The sequence below is a fragment of the Haliotis rubra genome, unplaced genomic scaffold (genome assembly GCF_003918875.1).
Source record: "Haliotis rubra isolate DU_JTF1 unplaced genomic scaffold, ASM391887v1 Scf167, whole genome shotgun sequence".
Classification (NCBI taxonomy): Eukaryota; Metazoa; Mollusca; class Gastropoda; order Lepetellida; family Haliotidae; genus Haliotis; species Haliotis rubra.
This window is the reverse complement of record NW_025765636.1, coordinates 60,397-73,673: the sequence shown is the minus strand read 5'-3', so window position 1 is coordinate 73,673 and position 13,277 is coordinate 60,397.

Genomic DNA, 13,277 nt, shown 5'->3' with positions numbered 1-13,277 from the left:
AACGCCGCACTCCGGCTATATTGCGACATTCTGTAAATACTCGAGTCTTGACCATCCAGTGATCAACAGCATGTGTATAGTTCTACGCAACTGGGATAAGATGACATGTGTCAACCAAGTCAGCGAGCCTGACCAATCGATCCCGTTAGTTTCCTATTATGCTGAAGATCAATTCTTACCCGAATCTTCACGGGTCGCTTATGATGTCAAGCACTGACATGATAATCACACCAGAGACCATATAATGAATAATTTATTATATGGTCTCTGATCACACGTAGTGTCATGCACTAGATATGAGAGAATTAGAATATGGGAGGCGGGGTGTGGATGGATCTCTTCCTGAGGTAGATGGGATGTTGAACTGAGAAGCCAAAACATAGTTCTAATTACAATCTTGGTGTAATTCTAATGACTGATTAATTTTTGGTCCGAAGATGGTCGAAAACGCTAATACCATACACGCTGAACTTTTATCGATTATCCTAACACGCATGCAGGGAGATACAAATCAGTTGAAGTATTGTGATAAAACTAAATAAACCGGTTCCTACCGGTTTAAAGTAGGTCAAGTGGGGAATTTGTCAAGACTGCGTGTCTGTTTGCGTGCGTGCGTGCGCGCGCATGCGTTTGGTTGTTGTGTAACGCCCTCCATTGTAATCAGTAGTTTGATAGTTTTTCTCAGTTAACACAGGATAATATTTTCGTGCCCTGTTTCGATCAGCATGTGTTGCTCAGGACTAATCTCTCTGGTTCCTATCTAGTCCCTGTTGACCACTAGCTATGGGGACACTTTCTGCGCTGGACATCCCCAGAAAATAACTCCATAATCAGAACATAGTTTGTATAACATAATTTTTAGCTTTAAGAAGACCTACTTCCCTCCAAACGATGTATTTACCTGATCCCATATATCTATACACCGCTATTTTCACTTACACCCAATGGACTTTGTATCAGCGGATGAACGAGATTGATTCTGGTTTGGCCTTGACATTTAATATATTTGTCTGACGCAAGGGCTCATCTATAAAGGACTGAGAACACTAAAACGGATGTTTCTATATTTCTTAGAAAGTACATTAAAGTTGTGGAGTGCTATTTATTCTGACAATAAATAGATGTGTTTATTGGTAACAGTAGGGAAGATCAGGCGACTTTCTGTAGAAAAGAACATCAGAATACTGCTTACATTTTTTTGTAACAACCAGGAAGTTATAAAACCTAACCTGCGAAAGCCTAATGCTGCCACTTTTTATTTTCTCGTTTTTTCAATAATTTTCTCGTTATTTCAATAATTTTCTCGTTACTTCAAGTTTTTCTCGTTGCTTCGAGTATTTTCTCGTTACTTCAAGTATTTTTTCAAAACTTGAAATTTCAAGTATTTACTCGTTACTTCGAGTATTTTCTCGTTACTTCAAGTTTCTATCAAAAACTCGAAATTTCAAATATTTTCTCATTACTTCAAGTTTCAGTCAGAAACTTGAAATTTCGAATATTTACTCGTTGCTTCGAATATTTTCTCGTTATTTCAATTATTTTTTCGTTGCTTCGATTAATTTCTCGTTCCTTCAAATTTCTATCAAAAACTTGAAATTTCGAGTATTTACTCGTTACTTCAATTATTATTTCGTTGCTTCGATTAACTTCTCGTTGGGAGTACCTAAAGCTCGGGCCAAGAAAAGTCGGGCCCGGTCGGGTCACCGGGTACTACTAAAAATGGATTGCAGAATATTAAAACGAAATCCACACATTTGGGGAGAAACACTTCCCGCCATCACAAATGTATAGTTTGATTGAAAATGTATGTTTAACGATGAAATAAAAAGAAAACTATGACTACATACTAAGAGTCACGTAAAAAAGACACCGTCTTGTTGTTATGTGTTTCCCTTGATATGTCTATGTGAGAAGGTTACTTACTTCTCTTAGCGTGTGACGCCCTGGGCAGGAAGTGACAGTGTTTTGACTTCATTTCTTTACTTAATTAAAATATTGAGGTTCCCTAATTAACCTTTAAATTATTACCTCATGCAGAATCAGCACAGGCCGTTTATGTTAATGCGAAGTGGATATTGGCTAATGTCAGCGGGTAAATGTGACATGTTTAAATACAGGTTAAAGCTCTTACAGCTATGTTAATTTTCTAGAGTTACTGCGTAGTGATTGAAGCAAACACGTTGCGTAAAGTGATGCCCCCTTTTCTATATCCTCAAAATAGTTGCTATATGATATCGGTTCCGTCTTGCCCGGGCTCCCAAAAGCACCTTAAACCTTATCCAGCATTGTATTTATATCTATAGAATGGTATTGCATCTGCCTAAATATCAATTTGTATTGTTACAAAATGCCACATGTAAAGATGATTGGTCCGTTAAAATGAAGCCCTATTCCCTCTCCATTCCCAACAGAGTCAATCAAAAATGGCTAGTCTCTGAAATACGCCCATTTCCCCTTGCGAGATGTTGATTTGTTCTTAAAACCATATCTTCTTCTTTCCTGTCCCAACTGACAGCTGCTTTATCTGCCACCACTAAGCAGTCGGTGAAGGTAAGATACTTGCATCACAGAAGGTAGCAAAATTCTCAAAATGTTTTGCATCAGTGACAAATGGTACACGTTGCAGTTCCCTATTTAGACTTGTACCATACGTTCCCTAATCGTTCCCAGGTGAACAATTCCCTAGGATGTCCATATAGTGGGACAGGATACCCACACCTTTTCGAGAACACCTGGTATCTAGTAATTCATAAACATATGCTCTGTCATTATGTCCACCAATTGATTGTCTGGCCTAGACTCGATATTTACAAATACTCATAATATAGTCCGAACGTTTACTATCGACTCTGCTTTTCTAAGAGATTTCTTATGGATATGGAAGGCGCTTTGTCGCTATTATTTCATGTTTGTTTGCGTGGGCAATGTCTTTTCTTTCTTTACTTTTAAAAACTGACGCAACGGACGAACTGAGTGCATCCATACTACATATATATGTTGACAACCATATCGGAGTGTGAATGATACATAGTATTATGATTCGTACGTGAAAGGGGTTAACAAAACAACAACACAACAATACTACCTTATATTAGGCAGGTTGTTCGCCTGTGTTTCTGGCATACTTTTTAAATGGTAACATTCGATGGGTATCGGTTTGATATTTGCCATGGAACGCTACAGACCAAACAAATATGAGAAAAGGGATTCATATGACAGTGGTCCGATGACTTGTGACATGTGGAGAATGAGGCTAAGGGCCCCGCTTGAGCAACGTGATCGTTCAAATTACTTCAATCTGAGACTTCATAAAGAGGGTTTAGGTAGCTATAACTAGATATATCTACAATTCAGGATCCATGTGTGATGTTTAAGTTTCTTATTATGGCCCGGGACAAGTCAGAGACTTAACACTTTTGATAGAGGCTGGATATGTTTGGAATGGAGGGGGAAACGGGCTTCACTTTAATCTTTACATGTGGCATTTTGTAACATTGAAAATTATATTAAGGTAGATATAATACTGATCTATGGATCTAAACAAAATTCAAGATACATGTGTGTGAGATCTATGAAGCTTTTGACGGCCCGGGCCAAACAGAACCGAACAATTGTCAAAGTGTGGGAGAAAGATCGTATCATTTACCTGTGGGCATGCTTTAAATACGATGAACAGTGAACTGAGGTAGTATTTGTAAAATCCTTTGCAGGCCGACAGAAATGTATATAGGGATTGACTGAAGTATTTATACGTTTTGAATCCTGTTTCATTTAACGACTTCTCTTTTAGACGTAACCTTGCTTGGCCACTTTCACAGGCCACTCGTCTTCCTGAGTTTTAGGCGATTTACTCGTAATAAGGTTATTATGACACATGTGTGTGGCTTCCTGCTGCCCATATTGCCATGGATGTAAGCTGGATTAATTAATTGTAGACATGGTTTTCGATAATCAATGTTGTAGCCAATTATATACTTGGCCCACTTTGACCCGGCTCGGCCCGGCCCGAGTTTTAGGACGTCCCCTTCTCGTTGTTTCGAGTATTTTTCTCGTTCCTTCAACTTTCTTTCAGAAACTTGAAGTAACGAGAAAAGAACTCGAAGTAACGAGAAACTTATTGAAATAACGAGAAAATACTCGAAATTTCAAGTTTTTGACAGAAACTTGAAATAACGAGAAAATATTTGAAATTTCAAGTTTTTGATAGAAACTTGAAGTAACGAGAACAGAACTCGAAGTAACGAGAAACTTATTGAAATAACGAGAAAATACTCGAAATTTCAAGTTTTTGACAGAAACTTGAAATAACGAGAAAATATTTGAAATTTCAAGTTTTTGATAGAAACTTGAAGTAACGAGAAATAAAGAATTGAAGTAACGAAACTTATTGAAATAACGAAGAAAATACTCGAAATTTCAAGTTTTGACAGAAACTTGAAATAACGAGAAAATATTTGAAATTTCAAGTTTTTGATAGAAACTTGAAGTAACGAGAAAGTAATTGAAATAACGAGAAAATACTCGAAATTTCAAGTTTTTGACAGAAACTTGAAATAACGAGAAAATATTTGAAATTTCAAGTTTTTGATAGAAACTTGAAGTAACGAGAAAAGAACTCGAAGTAACGAGAAACTTATTGAAATAACGAGAAAATACTCGAAGTCAGTAAAATACATTCAGAGATTATGCTACAAAAGTGGCAGCATTAGGCTTTCGTAGGAAACTGCATCTTAGAGCATCTATTTTTTTTAAAATCCCCAGCGGAGAAAACCCAAGGGTTAACATCGGCGCTCATTTAATCGTGCGATATGTCAGGGGGTGCTTAATTAAGTTCTTTGTGTATAGATGAGAATTTAATATTGTGTGACCAGGTTATTATTTGGTTATCGCCATGTCCTTAATTTAGATTTACGGTGTATTTTTAGCCTTTTTTAGTGTTTGTGTTTTTACAGATTTGTTAGATCAGGATTTGGTTAAGTTTACTTTGCACTTTTCGTTGTCTCAACACACCAATATGGATGGGGATCCATACGAACTCTACTGTTTTGCCTAAAGCGTGTAGGACCTGAGTGGTTTCTAGTATCTCGTCTATTAGTTTAGGGCTTGTCTTTTATGTGTTTGTCTTCTATTGCATAGAGCCCGCAGGGTGCATCTGTTAGAATTGAAATTATATTTTGTTTGACGAGCGGGCCACGGAGTGCTGTTACTATACCCATTAATTCTGCCGTGGAAATTGATTGGCTGTTTGGGAGTCTGTATGATTTAGTTTGTCTTGAGGGTTGTGATGTGTGGGTGCCGAAACCTGTTCGTTTTGTGCCCTGGCCCTCCGTCTGCATAAATGTGACACCAATTTGGCCAGTGTTGATGTATGTAAACTAGTGTTGTGTTTTCGGCGATGTTCGGTTTTGTTTGTATATTTATATCGGAGGAGCGTTTTGTGTTATTTTAGAAAATTTTAGTTTAGGGGTGAACATACTGGATAGGTTGGTGTTTTGTGTTGGCTTATTTAAGTTGTGTTCAATTATGATGTTGCAATTTTGGACTCAGAGGTAGGTCTTTGCGAGCAAGCGCTTGGCTTTTGTGGCTTATGATGGCTATTATGAGTTGTTTGATTAAGGATTTGTTTGGGGTTAACTGCATGGTCTAGTCTTAGTTCAAAGGGGATTTCGCCTGTAAGTAGTTGTAATGAGATATGGGGGTCAGTCTGTTTCCGGGGTCTGTTGCGCCTGCTCTAGGCTGTAGGTGAGGTTCCTACCAGGTAGCGGAGGGTGTTGCGCACCTGTTTATTCGATTTAAAAAAAAAACCCAGCGAATTTATGAAATACGAATTTAATTTTCTTTTGAAATTTGAAGGGACTATTTTAAAGATGCTTTAATGGCAAAATTGGGCGCATATGTTTACGTTTGAAGATTGCTCGTGAGTTGTTTTTTTTCGGGGTGCACACGTCACAGTTTCATTATTTATGTTGCCTACTGTTATATGGATAGGAAAGTGATCACAGCCCAACGGATCCTCATGTACACTGGGTGCACACTGAAGCAGACATAGTCTGGTGCTGACTATCGTACCTAATTGGTTGGTTCTTTGTTTGGTATTATAGGTTATTTTGTTCGATTCAGTCTGCTATGAGTTGGCCGTTTTCATATTCCTTGTCGTTTACTCCTCAGGAGGGATGGTGGGTGTTGAAATCCCCAAGTAGATAGTCGCATATGATAGGATAGGCTATTCATATAGCGCTCACATCCACGCAACTAGTGCATGCTCAAGGCACTTGAGTGTTCCCTTTGATCAACGGATGTCTTTTTTTCTGGCATCCTTTACAAGGTACCCATTTCAACAGCCTGGGGAATATTCAACTCCAGTGATAGCAGCCTGTTAGGCGCAGCGAGTTATCACACAGCCTCATCCTCACAAGGTACCCATTTGCAGCTGGGAGAACTGGGACACATAACAGCAGTATTTTTGTCCAGTGATACCATTAAAACGTGACACAGTGAAATACCCGCAAGGAGTGCAACGGGACAGCCAATGGAGATATGGATGGAGACGGCACAAAACAGGCTAATAAATCCGTTTTGAGGCACTTGTGCAACGCTTCTCTAACACCCTCTGTCCTTTCTCTGCACTCCTCCCTCGTAACAAATAGTGAACTGTGTCAAAATGTTAATGATAGTTTCTTAAAGAACTTTTTTGGTGGAGTCCGGAAAATTTTCAAACATAAGAAGCTGTTGGGTATTAGTAAATGATAAACATGTGTACTATTTATATTTATGTGGCAATTTTGTACAATGATCAAATTTGCAATTCATCGGTCCGTTTCTGACTCAAACGGACTGTAGGTGTCTGCACGTGTTCATGTGTCCACCATCTGGTCACATACCGTCGGATGAGTGAACATGGTTGTGTACTGCAAACTAGGGGTTGTGACACTGAAAGAGCCTGCAAGTAATGTTAGCTCCGAGGTTTTTACACCTGGTCACTTTTGGGGATCGATCCAGGCACCTTTCGCTTACAAGCGCGGCGCCTTAGACAGCTCGCCCACCATGCCCACTATGTGCCTAACTGGTTGAGAACCTTTAGGTCCTCAGGCCTTATTGGTTAACGATATTTGTTGTTTTATTTTGGTTTGTCAATTGGATTCCATTGGTTTCTAGGTAAGGAGTAATTACGTTTATCTGTTTGTGGTTTATGTCCTTCTTGACATATATCATCAAAGTTAGAAAGCTAGAAAGACAAGTCTGCCAAGCTGGGCAGCTGCCCCGTCCCAGTGTCCGGCACGGTCGAGGGAGCAGGGACTGACCACCTGTCAGCCAGACGACGTAATTATATTGTGGGCAGGAAACATGAATCGCTATAGATCAGTGCCCCTTTAAAGATGACCTTCGTCGCAATAATACTTGTGTGTCTATGTGCTTTACATGATATATTCAGCGCACTCTTTCATGTAGAAAGTGCACGTGTCAGCGGTACGTGAATGAGTATGTTTAACTTAAATGGGAGGAAAACCAAGAATAACGTTCGGATCACTATTATTTATCCGAATTCGAAACCATTAACCCATTTGTTTTTCATTTTGATTATTGTTTATGCTGCCACAAGTAATATTCAGTGTCGTAAACAGTTCCCCCAATCTGGACAATTGCAAGTGGGCGTGACTCTGCCACTTAACCATGCATCCCACTAAGATAAAAAAAGGTCAATGGGGTAGCCAGTGGTTAAAGCTTCGGTCGTCACGCTGCAGACCGGGTTCGATGGAGGTATCGAAAATAAACAAATCTTAATAGTTATAACTAATAACAGCGTCTAATTCACGAGAAATTCACGCATCTCAGAGTAAGCGTCACTGGTATTTTCAGCTTAAAAACAAAGATTGAAATCGCAGATACATTTGCGTTATCAATACAAAAGGCCATATATGGTTGAAACATCTTAACGAGCAACGAAACATCGCATATGCATATTGCATGTCTGCATCTCCAACCAATTGCAATCATGGAGCAGCTGCACCTGTATCGAGGTGCTTTCCCGCTTCCTTGTTGCTCTCAGCCAATGAGAGGAATGCCCAGAACCCCGGACACTATATATGAGCTAAATGGGATACCTACGGACACACTGGGCGACACTGCAGCAAACAACGCTCATCATTTCATCACAATGAAGGTGGAAGGAAAACATATCCTTGTCGTACTCCTGCTTTGCTTTTTAGCTGAAACAGCTACATCAGGTGAGCTACCTATATGACTGTGTTTTATGGCATTCTCCTCAGTAGCTCACACACATTTATAATTATAAATACCAAGCAGAAGATGTTAAAGAATATCCCAAGAAAGATTTTTTTTCCAATGTCTACACTGAATCTGTCAACTGAAATATGAAAGAAACTGGTGGGGTTCTTTCGAGGGGTATATCAAGATATATTGTACTTTGACTGAGCGTAGGTGGTGTTATATTTTTTAAATCAACATTTAATTTGAGTGAGGTCTTGATATTTTATCGTTTAAATATTTGGTCATCAAGGACTATATATCACGTGTTGGACATTTTAGGATCCACTAACTGCGAGGTAGAATGCTGTAGGGGATGCGAAGTACCCTTCAGAGGAGTAATGAGGTAGATTTCACTTCTCAGCATATTTCAAAGCAGTTTCACCATAAAAATAAAAACATAAAGTGAAAACACTTAATAATATTAATATTAAATCTAAGTTAACGACTATCATTTTATTTCATGTTCAGTCAACCATTAGTTACCGTAGTAAAAACATGTCTGTTTGAGTGCAAATTTATTTGTCATAATGTCTCATACATACATGGAATATTGTCACAGCAAGAAACATGCAGTCTATACCCAGCTGAGGTCCCGATCCGACCGATATACCACTCGCTGTGGTTTCTTGGGATGGGGCAGATGCACAAGATACCGGTAAGTCCGAGGAGTATGTTCTTCAGTAATTGGGTGAATATAGTTTTACGTAGCTTTTAGCACTATTCCAGCAATATGACGGCGGTGGACACCAGAAATGGACTTTACATATTGTACCAATGTGGGGAATCGAACCAGCGTCTTTGGCCTGACTTATGCTCTTCAGATCCCTGTGTGTATAAAACGTGTGCAATATTACATCGAGCATACTGCAAATCATTCGAACACTTCGTGTATTCATTCATGTTTTCGTTGTGATACATGATAATTAGTTAAGGTGTATTTCTAGTACTTAATCACATAGAACTATGTGTCGAGGAAGAAACCGAAAGGATGACTGAACTGACAAATATAAACTCTGCCAAAACAGCAACAAAAAAAGAAACACACAGGCCAAAAATAAGGAAATGTTTTAACTGTATTGAAGTGTACATCAGTCGATTATTCTGTGGGGCGAACTTGATCGACGCGTCCGTAAACGTAACCATAGTCCTCAGACACTTGCCAACGCTTTGCACGAGGAATGGCGAAGAATTCCCCAAGCAAAACGACGGCTTGTGCAATCCCTTCCAAGGCGGTGTCGAGCACTGCAAGGGATGATGTCACCAGGTACTGACCTGAACGCCCCCTTGTGTTCACACATACGCAGTGAGTGAAATGAATTAATGCTGACAATGACAACAATACATATATTCATCCATGTGTCGAATTTCCTTCATCTATGTTCAGTATTAATCGACTGATGTACACTTAAATTCGTTTTATACATTTCCTTATTTGTGGCCTGTGCGTTTCTTTTTTTGTTTGGAAGAGTTTATAACAAGGTGAAATATATAAGTAGTATATATGCATATAAGACGTGGGTAGAACAATTAGAATTTCTGATTAAGGGATGAAATTACAAAGCAGATGCCGGGTATGTAATAAAGGCTACAACGTTAATATAAAATACTCTCACGTTTTAATTCGCCAACTGTTCTGTCGCTTCACCGATACAGGAACAAGCAGCCGTCTTTTGTTTAAGACCGGTCTCTAATCGGGACCGGATCTGCAAAAAAAACTGAAAAGTTTCTGAAAAGTTTCGAATTAAAAAAGTTGACGAATTATAAAAGCAATGCATAATTTATTAGCAAAACAACTTACCTAATTATATTGTCCATAATTTCTATTCAATATTGCTTAATGTTTTGTTTAACACCCCTTTATTTACATAATAATCGTCCCAGTTACAGAGAAGAAAAGAACAGAAATATAATCCTGTTTATTTGGCCTTCTCATCAGGTGTGAACAGTCCTCTGCCCATAATAGTGATATTACAGTAGTCATCTTGTTGTTCTCTTAAACCAGCACGGAATAGATCATAATTCAACTGACTACACATGTAACGTAGTTTTGTAAGGATGATGTTAGTGATTCTCGGTCCAGAATCAAAGTATTGAGGAGCAGTTTTATGTTTTATAACAATATTCGATATAAAAGAATTCAATGACTCGCTTTTTCTCACTTCAACTGGAAGTACATTCCACATTCTAATTGTGGATGAAAAATAAGAATCATACGAAAATTTTAATCGCGAGAAAGGAAGTGAGACATCATCAGAGTTGCGAAGATTATAGCTACATTTAGATGCTACGTCCCCAGGAACAAGATCAATAAGGTACGATGGTGCCATATTATTCTGTATTTTGTAAAAATGGCGAAGTTTACGCTTTCTCCTACGTTCTGCTAAAGATTCCCAACCAGTTTCATAATACAGATGTTCATGATGAGTATATTTAGGTAAACCTGTTACAATTCTTGCTGCTTCTAATTGCAGTTGTTCTAATTTATTTGCTTGATATTTAGCACATCCATCCCATACTTCACACGCATATTCAAAATGGGGTCTTATGAACAATACGTAAATTCTATTCAATACAGAGCGCGGTAATAAAAATTTGAGTTTACGTAGAGAAGATATCATTTTTGAAGTTATTTTTACAATATTATCAATATGGTCAGACCATTTACAATCTTTTGAAAATGTTAATCCCAAATGTTTATGATTATTAATTATTTTGACACAAGCCCCGTTAAAGTAGAGATTTAGTGCATCAACATTCTTTTGCAAGGAGAAAAAGATTGCCTCAGTTTTATCAGGATTGTATGTTATAAGCCACCGCTTTGCCCAAGCCCGCAGCCTTTCCAAGTTTGAATTCAAATCTCTTTCAATGAATAGACGATCATGAGAAGATGAGCCAAGAGACGAATCATCAGCAAATAATCGTGTCAAGCAGTTTAAATCATCAGCAATATCATTGACATAAACAAGAAATAAGAAAGGACCGAGGACTGACCCTTGAGGGACACCAGCTTGTAAATACCCCGGCTTGGGATAGGGCTCCATTCACAAAGACGCTTTGTGAACGATTACTTATGTAATCTGCTAGCCAATTTAACAATGAACCATACATACATACATACAAATACTTGTATAGCGCCAATATCCGTAATCCGCTCAAAGGCGCTCTGGCTCTAAGATGGTCAAGATATCACATATAGTTCAAATGCTTCACCAAAGAGACATGTCTTCAGATTTGATTTAAAAAACAGCTAAATCTGGTTGTGTTCTGAGGTGAGATGGAAGATTGTTCCAGAGATGAGGGCCAGCCGTCTCAAGTGACCTGTCACCATATGTTTTTGTCCTAGTCACAGGAATTGTCAAAAGACACTGGTCATTTGATCGGAGAGAACGTACAGCAGTATAACGGTGGAACAGATCACAGAGGTACTGAGGAGCTAGACCATGTAAACTTTTAAAAAACAAGGAGAAGAGTTTTATATTTTATGCGGTAGTGGAACCATGAATTCCGGAACCATGAATTCCGTATTTTTCTAATTTCAACAATAAACCTTTATGCCACACACGATCAAAAGCTTTAGAGACATCACAGAAAACCATACAATAGTGTTTTTTATCATCTAAAGCCGCACATATTTGGTCATATATTTCAATTAATTGATGGACAGTTGAGTGACCAGACTGAAAACCTGATTGATACTTATACAATAATCGATTTGCATGAAAATAGTTGTACAGACGTTTAAACATCACTCTCTCAAACACCTTGCCCACACAACTGATCAAGGATATAGGCCGATAGTTAGAGGCCATTGATGGATCACCCTTTTTAAATAGGGCATTACATTTGCTTCTTTCCACACACTTGGATATATACTACTTTTTAATGACTGATTAAATAACATGCACAGTGGGATACTTATTGAATGTACAACATTTTTAAGAAACTTATGACTGATTCTGTCCGGGCCAGAAGCTTTTTTCAGATGTAAACATTTAATTATATCGGACACTTCATTTACATCAATTGTTACACTATCTAAAACAGAATCAGTGCGTTTGTCAAAGAATGGCATATCTGTGTTTTCTTCATCAATACTAGATATAGACTGAAAATACTGGTTAAGTTTCTCTGCTTTCTGCATATCAGTGAATAATGTTGGGTTTTCATCTGCATCATTTTGTCTTAAAGACGGAATGCAAGTGACTGATCCTGAATCTTTAATCAAAAACCGAAGTAATTTCCAATAGGAATTTTTATTACTAGAATACAGATCAAGTAAAAAATCGTTTGTGAGACTGGCATAAAATGAATCCTTTGCATAACATTTCATATTATTTACTTTATTTCTTTGTTTCTTATAAGCCAAAATATCTACTAGACGGTTTGTCTTTTGGGCCTTTTTTCTCATTCTATTTCTTTTTCTACATTCTCTCCGAAGTTCTGAATTAAACCAAGGTTTATCAGTTGGTCGAATGGTGATCGTTCTAGAAGGAATACACACAAATATAAAACGGTTGAGATGCTTATAAAACAGTGCACAGGCTTCATTAACATTCCTGCAACTACTAAATATGTTATACCAATTTGTCTCATTAATCATAGCATTGAGTTTCTCATAGTCACCTCTTTCATAACATAATACATTTCTTTTGTAGGCTAACCTGGTATTTACATGAGCATCAACGGTGATATACGTACCTTTGTGGTCACTTATACTTGTACATAAATCTACAACACCACTGTCTAAAACATCAACATCTTCAGATATAATGATGGGATCAAGCAGTGTGCTCGTTGTTTTTGTTACTCTCGTTTGGTCTTTAATAACATTTTTCAGACTTTTCCTGGCTATTAAATCATGCAGATACGTGTTATTATTCGACAAAAGGTTTGCATTTAGATCGCCAACAACGGTAATTTTACTCGAGATATCTAATGCAGTCTCAATGCTACTATCAAGCCGACTCCAGTATTCTAAACCTTGGTATTGTGGTCTGTAGGTCACACAT